At 49.6% G+C, this 9992-nt stretch overlaps 1 protein-coding gene across 1 annotated transcript in view; it reads right to left on the bottom strand.

Moving 5' to 3' along the window:
• The window catches only part of LOC113807217 (brain tumor protein), a 39227-nt gene extending 29737 nt beyond the window's left edge, over positions 1-9490 (bottom strand). The window contains exon 1 of the mRNA XM_027358422.2: positions 8967-9490. The gene's annotated coding sequence lies outside the window, so the exon portion shown is untranslated. The remainder of the gene's footprint in view (positions 1-8966) is intronic.
• Between the last annotated feature and the right edge of the window lie 502 nt (positions 9491-9992).

Genomic DNA, 9992 nt, shown 5'->3' with positions numbered 1-9992 from the left:
CACCAAGGCAGAAGCTTGGTCACAAAAATGTGGGTGCGCTTCTCTAACTTAAATCATCCCTTTCCTCCCCTTCAAGCCCGGACACGCGCGTGGGGCTAAGAGTGCGTGTGCTAGCTTGCCTGTCCGTGCAAGAAACTGGGGGGAAACAAGCTTTTATCGTCTCGAAATCAACTTCAGAACAAGTCACGACAGAGCTCGCGCCAGCAACCCGCCCAATGTTAGCTAGAACGAGACTGCATTGACGGCATATGTCAAACCCTCCCATCAATAATTTCCCAGTAGGCTTCGAAACCCCTGACAGCAACAGACGGCGGGGGCCTAAGGAAAAAAATCATAACCGATCATCATTCGAACAAAAAGGTTCACTGAACAGAACCTGGCCGCGTCACGCCCCGCCTTCGGCAAGTCGAACCTTCCCTCCCCTTCCCCCAACACCTTCCCTTCCATCCCCTTCCCCCACACACTCCTTCCCTTCCCTTCCTCCACCCTCGCCTGCCTGTGGTAACTATTCTCCAGCATTTTGGACAGCGCCTTCGAGGGAGACGTCGGCGCCAGCACTCCCACTCACCTCGTGGCGCGTCCAAGACACCGGGGCACACAACCTAGGGTCGGTCGGTCGGTCCCACGTGTGCGCCGGCCGCCAGGTACATTCACATCCAGGTGACCCACTTTTGTGCTTGCTTGTGGGCACAACGGTTCCTTTCCGTCGGTTCCTCCAGATTCCTTCTATTCCCTCGTCTCCAGAAACGAGAAAGCGTCTCGTCTCGTCCCGGCCTTGCACTTCTCTCTTATTTTTAACCATTCCCTTCATACTCTGGTCTTTGGTGTGTGTCTGTCCGCGTCTCTCCCAAACAGAACCAGATCACACGAAACCGAGCAAACGGGGCGGATTCTAAGGTCGAAACCTTTCACGTTCCCCGTGTGCTTCGTTAGGATAGGAACTTCTGTGCCCGGGCGCCACACCCTCCCTCACTCTCTCTCAAAGAAAAATAGCGATAGAAGAGAGGGGGGAAGGAGAGGGAGAGAGAGAGGGGGGGAGCGAGGGAGGAAGGAGAGGAAAAGCGAAAGGGAGAGCGAGGAAGGAGGGAGGGAGAGAAAAAGACGAAGCTCTCCTCAGATAACCCACAATCTCCTTACCACATCTAAATCTCCCTGGTCCACCCCCTCCTCCCCCGACCACCACTTACCCTACGGTAGATGCACAGGGTCTATATAGGCTCCCTTAATTAACCTGTCAACTCACGCCTAGGAAAGGAAGAATTCTTGAATGAATAAAATGAGAAAGAAAGAGAAAAGGATACGGAGGAAGAGAAGGCAGAAGAAAATGGTATCGCGATAAGAGAGACGGAATGCGAGAAAATAAGAAAAGGCAAAATAGCAACGAAAGAACAAGGTTAATGAAAAGGAAGAAAAAATCGGATGATGGGGGAAGAGCAAACAAATGCAAAACACAAATACCAAAGGGAAGAGGGGCATGGAAGGGAAGGACATCGCCGCCCGTGGTCTCTGCGGTAAAAGCAAGTCGGAGGGCATTACGGACCGCGTGGTACTAACGGTCGAGAGGATAAAGGGACAAGTGGAGCACCTCCCCCCCCTCCCCTCCTTCCCTAGATCCTGCGCTCCTCCGACGCCACCGACGCAGGGAGGTGTGACGGCGTAACGCGTCGCAAGGTCGGCTGCGAGGGAACCCGGGGGCCCGACGTCGGAGAGAGGAGAGTGAGACGAACAGGACATCTGGAGCGTCCGCAAGGAAATAACGGCGTCTTCGCAGAGTAACAGGACAGGGCGGGCGGCCGTTAAACAGGGCGGACTGCCAAGAAGAGGGAGACAGAGAGAGGGGAGGGAGGAACAGAGGGAGAGAGGGTGAGTGAGTGAGGGAGGGAGGGAGGGAGGGTCGGGGACGGGGGTGCGCTCGCCTTGCACCCACCACCCGCACACAAAACTCGTTCTGGAGACCTGCCCTCCCTTGGTGTGACGTCATACATACACATAAAGAGAGAGGGGGGAAAGGAGGGATGGGGGTATAAACAAGAGGGAATCACCAAACACACAGACGAAGGATATACAGCTGGACAGATGCACACAAACAAAAGCAAAGCAATGCATGGGCGAGGTCCCCACCGCTTACAAAGGACACACAATATACCTCAGCACAAAAAATATGTAAACAAAAAATATATATGCACATATTTACCTTTCCGCAATATTTCGGCATAGGAAACAGATACACACTGGCGCACAACCAAGTGCAGCTGTCACTTCACCGCATACCTACAACTGGTCAGCCCTCTAAAACCCCTCCTCTCCCTCTCCTTCCCTCCCCTCTCTCACTCCCACCCACACCAATAAACATCTTGAAACACCCCTTCTCCCTTCGTAAAGCGCCCCCCCCCCTCGAACAGGTCAGGGTCACACTTCTACCTCTTCCTCCAACTCCCTATTCGTTCTTGCCTCTCACTTTATATCTCTTCCTCCCACTCTCCCCTTTTCCCCCTCCCCCTCTTTCACCTATCTTTCATCCTCTATCTCTCCCTCCCTCTTCCCCCACCTCCGCCATGACAACACGAAAGCGTTCTGAGTGGGTAGTGTTCCAGATCGCTTGATTACACCACACAAACGCGACTACTCCAGGTGCACGCAACACGACAAAACACATGGCTGCCACGGGGTATACACACACGCTTCAGCTAGCACAAACATACACGCAGACAATGACTAATTCATCGCTCTCGAAGACAAAGGAAAATGGAGATAAGATAGCGACATTGTAAGAGCATTAATCACTACAGACGTCTGTGTGGGTCTTTGCGCGCGTGTGTGTAATATAAACTGTATGACCGTGCAAAAACAAAACAAAAACACGCACATAAAGGTGTGAGGGGGTCGTAATGTGGATGAAGGAGGGGGCGGGGCGGAGGGGAGGCAATGGAGGGATGACGTCACACGGGCAACCCTGGCCTCCTGATTTTCACTTTCTAGATAAAGGGAGGGGGGAGGGGAGTGAGAGAGAGAGACCTTCACAGCAACCCCCTGATCAGCTCCGTGACGTGAGAGTAGACCCACAGAAGCTTCTCTTTGGGGGGTGGGGGTGGGGGCTTTCTTTACTCCTCCCCCACCCCCACAGCCCCAGCTCCCTTTCGGCGGTGCCCGGATGTGTCACAGGAGACCAGGTGGTGTTACCGGCTGGAGGCGAAGCGATCTTTTGTCTTGTTACAGACTGGCGCTGCCGACCTTGCCTGCTGTTACAGGATAGTCGTGCGTATGAAACCTTGCACGGTTTTGCAGGGTAATGGTGCAAACTTGCCTCGAAGTTGAATAAAAAAAAGTTGCGCAACAGAGCGAGTTCGGACACGCGGCGACGTGCCCCAGAACTCCCTTTGTAGGCCTCCTCCTCGCAGGACCGCAGTGTTGACGCCGCTTCCTCCCTCCGTCTGATTAACTTTGGGCCGGCATTTCCTTTGGCGGAGGAGGAGTTGGAGGAGAAAGTGAATTAGCAGGGAGATGGCAGGGGAGCAGCGGGAGTATGGTTGCCCTCGCTTCAGTGATGTCCAACTCCACGCTGCAGGGGAGGGGGGGGGACTCCATAGAACAAGAACTTTTAGTATCACGAAAGCTACACCTTGCTATCGAGAAGTGATAGAAAGTGAGGGTAGTGTAAGGCAGAGTAGGGTTGGATTAGGTAAGGTATGGTAAAGTATGGTAGGGTAGGAAGGGAATCCTGGCCCCAAGACATCATTAGAAAGGGTGCAACAAGGCTAAGACACATTTTTCATTAACTTTCTCCCTCGTAACATCACTGGCTCCAACTCCCCACTTAAAACTTTGCCAGACAGGACTTCAAAACGAGATTAAAAAAGCCGTTCCCCTCCCATCCACCCCCCTCTCCCCACCTCCTAAGGAAACATGTCCTAATGGCAGGAAAGGGGAGGGGAGGGGGGGGTTAAGTCACACAGAGAGGGGAGGAAGGGAAGGAGGTGAAAGAGGGTGGAGGGAGGACGAAGGGGAAAAAAAAGGTTAGGGCTAGGGGAAAGGTAGATAGGTGCCTCACTCGCCGCCCACCAACTCATCCCGAATGCGAACGCCCGTGACGTGAACTGCGCGCCCGTCCGTCCACCCGCTCGTGCAAGCAATTCACAGATCCGGGACGCGAACTCAGTCAACAGCTCATCTTAATCGGGGTTTACATCCTCCCATGTCAGAAGCATCTCCTCTCGGGCCTCGTATCATCCTCATTATCAACCTTCTCTCTCTCTCTCTCTCTCTCTCTCTCTCTCTCTCTCTCTCTCTCTCCACTTGGCTAGTTCAAACCTGCACCTCAGCCCCCCCCCCTCTCCCCCGTACCTCCCACCTGCCTCCACCCAGCTCAATGGAGGTCAACAGCAGTCTCCTTACTACACACATCCCCGCTTTACCCATCCTTCAATAAGCGCCGACAACGCCTCGCAATCCCGACGCAACATGTCCCGACCAAAATAACGGGACGAACAAAATCGAAAATGCTGTCTTTTTATAATCCAGTAGCTAATTCACACTCCCCTCCCGACCTCACCAAACTGGAAAATGGATTACAATGTGGAAGTTCTCCCCTCTCCTCCCCTCCACACCCCCTCCGCCTCCTCCACCTAGCCCTGCCATCAACAGACGCCACAAGTGGTTGTGCACTTCTCTTGCAACTTTGCAACTCCCTCCCTCCCTCACTTCTTTACGGCTCCCATACTCTTCATCAAAATGCACCGAGGGAAAAAAGCATGCAGCAGAAAATGTCAAAAGTAAATGTGTCAAACACGACTCTGTTTGTGTGTGTGTGTGTGTGTGTGTGTGTGTGTGTGTGTGTGTATTAGCTTCCTAATTAACACCATAACTGAAGTAAAAAATAGCTACCATTGCCCGTCCCCCTCTTTCTTCCCCTGAAAATTTCCCTGTGTAATGAATACCCGCCTCCCTGTAATGCTGCCGTCGAAGTCCCGGGGAGTCATGAGCACCGCTCCACCCCCTCCCCTAATCAACGTGTCTCCAGCTCTCCCCTTCCCACTTCCCACCTTCATTACCTCCGTCTCCTCTCCATTTCTCCTTCCCTCCCGGCCCTCCTGCCCTCCCTAGTTTCCGGCGCCATCATTAAATGTCACCTTGAGAGACTACCTCCACCTCCTCCGCGCTCTCTCTCCATTCCGCACAAACAGACTGTTACGCAAGGGCTCCCGTGTTCATAATAGGCCTCTCCGTTCGACCTTGCCCTCAACTTTCCCCCCACCATCACTCCTTCCCCCCTCCACACCCTCTCCCCCTACTTCCCTGCACACGCCCTTATGGAAAAACGAAGATTTCCCCCGTGGGGTCTGGTAACAAGGCAAAATCGCTCCCCATTCCCCCTCCCACCCAACACCTCAAAACTTTCCCCGAAAAACGAACGAGAGCGGTAAGGCATGCGCAAAATGAGCGCCCACCCGCCCGCCCGCCCGCTCTCCCTCCCTTCCTCCCTCCGACCACCATACACCCACAACCGGTACCTACGCAGCAACAGGCAAATCGGGAGAGGAAGGGGCGGGGCGGAGCAAGGAGGGGCACGGGTGAATTTACCTGAAGCTGTGGCTCACAAGGAAACTTTCTGGCGCCGACTGGTAAACAAGAAAATAATCACTGTGGGAATCCTAAAACCTAAACAATACCAGTTTTAAAACCATGACGATGACGACGGTCATAACAACAATAGAACAGAACTACCACCACAAAAACCTTTACGTGCTCTACGACACTTTGTCAACCCCTCCCTCCCCTCCTACACACATTTGCAACATAACACAGGCTTAAGAATATAAGCACGTGTCTCAATAAACACCAATACATAATCAAATAAAAAATACATGTTGCGTCACTGACACAAACGAATGGTGTCATTCAAAGACCGTGAGCTCCATTTACCAAAGAGCATTAGGTATCTCTGAAAAGAGAGTTAAAATAAGAACACCAGCTTTGGGGGGAAGGAGGGAGTGGGAGACGGAAAGCAACCAATATTTACAACTCGGTCATATTTTGCTACTTTGTGAAAATAGTGTCAAGATCACGGAATTTCAGGCTTGTTAAATACCCTCCTTATACAGAACGATTACAAAAAAGAAAAGAAAAAGAACAAAAAAACTGCTCACTTTCCAGCCAACACAAGAGAACTGCTTCCAAACCGCCTTTGTTGTGATAGGCGCGCATATCAAAACAACGTTTAAAGCACACAGCCACAGGTGACGAGTCGAGCTTGCACCACGAGTCGTTTGGGCGCAAAATACCCGTTCTGTTATCGCGTCCTAAATCTGTGGCCCATGTGAGCTTCCAAACAGCCCGGGGTCAAGTAGGGGGAGGGAGGGGAGGGTGAAATGACCCTGGGGGAGGAAGGGGGGGAGGAAGAGATATGCATTTATGTGTGAGCAGGAGGAAAGGGGTTGGGTTGGGGAGGGAAAGGGAAGAGTGAATCAGCAATGCCGAGATCAGAGCATTTAAGGTTTAAAGAAAAAGGGCATAGACACGCTATCTAGTGGCGAGTTACGTCATAGATCCGCCGGACGTCGAGATGTGAAGAACCACGCTGCATAAAAAAAGAAGAAAAAAAGATGCCACCTCAAAATCACCATAACAGCCGTTTGTTTTTACTCCCCGTCTCCATTACATCACTCCTTAACACCATCTGCTTATAACGAGCAGTAAGAAATGAGGGATGCAATAAACGTGAAAGGCGGGCGAGGACTTACCTACACGATACACAATTACCTTAGGCTACTGAATCTCACCAATATTCTGTCTCTGTTTGTCTGTGTCTGTCTCTCTCCCTCTCCCTCTCCCTCTGTGTGTGTGTGTGGGGGGGTCTCCCCCAAGGGCCCTATTTTATTGAATCTAGGCCTGGAAGTATATGAATGGCGACAGAGAAAGGGGAGAAAAAAATAGGGGGGAAGGGAATGAGAGAGATAATGCAGGGAACTTTCTCAATTCCAACCTTTTATCGCCCTAGTCTGCTGACCCCAGCTATTACCCTTAGGTGTGTGATGGATAGAAATGACCCTCCAAGGCATAATACGAAGAACACCCAACCTACTGTCCATAGAGAGACGGGAAAGGAAGAAGCAAGAGAGGCGGGGAGGGAGGGAGGGAGGGAGGGAGAGGGAGAGTAAGAGAGAGGGGGGACGGGGAGGGAGAGTGAGAGAGAGGGGGGGAAAGGAAGGGAGAGTGTGAGAGAGGGAGGGAGAACGAGAGAGAGAGAAAGAGAGAGAGAGAGAGAGAGAGAGAGAGAGAGAGAGAGAGAGAGAGAGAGTGAGAGAGAGAGGGGGGGGGAGGAGGGAGGTTTGGGGGAAACAGACTGCACAGTCGTTATAAAAGAAAATCAATATCTCAATAGGCTTACACGAATAAAAAAAATATATAAAAACACAAGAATCATCATTCTCGTTTCTGAGTGACGATTCCCAGCTACCCCCCCCCCCCACTTCAACTGACGCGCCAAAGAATCTTCCGATAAATCATTAGCTAAATCTCCTTCCACGAACTCGGAATTACATTTTTTCCGAGAATTGGCTAATTGAATCCAAAAGCCATCCGCTCTGCTCGCTGAAAGTGACCCCGGCGCAAGTTCAAAACGCATATGTAAATAACACTAAAAATGAAAGAAAGAAAAAGGGCGGTACACAACGCAATTGAAGAAAACAACGCCAAAAACAAGACTTTATACGTCAACCCTAAAGGTAACAACAACAATGACGTTCTCCATCTCAAAATGTCATCGTATTACGTCACCAATTCAGGATTCAAGGTAACTACGCCATTTACATACCAATCTAACGCTACCTACGCTCCCATACGCACGTTCTAGCCTCCCAGCTAACAACCAGCACTGCTAATCCTCTCTAACAACTATAACAAAGTGCAAATGACCCTGATAGATAATGGTAAGTCTTCAGAGTAAAACAAAAACTAAAACAGACAAAAAAAGAAAACGAAACAAAAGCAAAACAAAAACAAGACACCGAACGACAGCCATTTCCACCAAAAACAAAAAAAATCTCAACTTCTTCATAAAACCACAACATCCTTTAAAAAAAAACGGAGAGCCCCTTCCTCGCTCACACAAACAACAACTGTGCCACCAAAGGAAGATAAAGAACGATTATGAACGCTGCCTCGACCTGAAACATATGGTAACCGCCGCCTCCGGTTTTCCAAAAACGCCCAAACTCACCCTAAAACCTTTTCCCTTTTTTCCTTCCAAGAAAAGTTTCGGAAAGTAGACATTTATAATGATCTAATAATTGTGACGGTAAGCAACATAAAATCAGAACGCCTCAACCACACCAATACAAAAAATTAGGTAAAACGAGACAGGCAAACGCGAATCCTCCAGGAACCAATTCCACCATTTAAAAATAAGCCAAAAACTAACATATTTCTCAATCTTATTTTCCTTTCCCCTCTCTTATCCACTTTTTCCTGAGCATCCTTCTTCCCTCTCCATCTCCTGTCCTTGTAAGCAAAACACGAAGCTAAGCTAAAGTAGGTTAGAGTGGGGCCGGAGTGACCTTGGGGGGTGGGGAGGGGAGGGAGGGCAGGGGGGGGGTGCTGGAGGAGTCCCTCTCACTTTCGTTTTCAATCCTGATTCTCTTTCTTATATATGTATATCTACGTTTTTTTAAAGAGTACTTCTAGTGTTGGGGGTTATGGTATAATGGGGAGGGGAGGGAAGGTGTCATAAATGCATATGATTGCAAATAACAAAAGGAATTAAACAGGAGAAAGGTATATAACGTGACGAAACCTTCTAATGAAGAGAAGTGTGAATGAAAGGGAAATTGGCGAATGAAGGTCTATATAAGGAAACGAAAAGAACTTTTTTAACTATGAGAATTTTTTAAATAATATATTCTCTTCTCCCTACGGTTTAGAAAAAATACAAACTTAATCAACAGGTTTCTTTTTAAGGTGAGAAAACTTACCTCGAAAAGCGAAGAGTCTGCGCATTCAAATCCACGGTGGTTTTTCTTCCTCTCTTTCTCTCTTTTCCTTCTCTTTTTTACTCTCTTTCCCTCTCGTTTCTTCTTGTGCTTTGGTATTCTTATTTTCTTTTATCCTTCCTTCAAATATTCATTGATCCTCCATTAGAAAAGGGGAGTTGGGACAATCGGTAAGGTTATCTTCTGTTTTTTTCTAATCAAAAGGTTTATTTTTTCCTCTTTTTGCAGGACGTGGGAAAATAATAATAAAGAGGAGGAGGATGGAAGGGAGGGAAGGAGAGGGGGAAAAAAAGAGAGCAGCACACACCTTATTCAAATTCCTATTGCACCTTTCATATGAGAAGAATTTATGAATTTATAGCCATTTAATAAGCTATTTCGATCTGAAGCAAGCGAGCCATGGAAATGACTAGGAGGAGACGCGGCCGGGAGACGGAGCGGCGGCAGGCGAGAACGGCGGAGAGCACGTGTATCCCGTCTCACAGTTGGAGCAACACTGAGGGAGAGACACGCAGGCGGCGGTGAAGCGGCGAGGACGAGGGCGGGGTCAAGCGAGAGGGTTGCCACGGATTTATTCTTCTTTCCCTTTTATTATCCCTTTCTGGGTCTTAGAAAGCTTTGTGCTTTTACTATTTCAACGCAGGATCGACTGTTGATTGTACAGAAGGAGTAGGAAACGGTTGTCATCCACCATGGAAGCGAGAGGAACGGAGAAGGACGAAAGATCATCGCGCATCGGCCATCGTAAACAAGAGCACGCGCGCCAAATCTCTTTGTCCCGCACGCTCGCCTTCGAACCGCCATTTGCGAAAAGAACGTGCGGGATCCACTCCTATGGGCCGATATTATGACTTGACAACTATCATTCGCTGCTTCAAAGATATGCAAATGCCGCACGTATTGGAATTAAGAGAAAACAACGTGGGAAGTAGGTGCAGCGGCCCCTTTTCTTTGTCCTGAAACGTGAATACACTCACGGGCGCGGTACACAGTTGCCAACATTTGCAA

The sequence above is a fragment of the Penaeus vannamei genome, chromosome 10 (assembly GCF_042767895.1).
Source record: "Penaeus vannamei isolate JL-2024 chromosome 10, ASM4276789v1, whole genome shotgun sequence".
Taxonomy (NCBI): Eukaryota; Metazoa; Arthropoda; class Malacostraca; order Decapoda; family Penaeidae; genus Penaeus; species Penaeus vannamei.
This window is presented reverse-complemented; position numbering and strand designations above follow the sequence as displayed.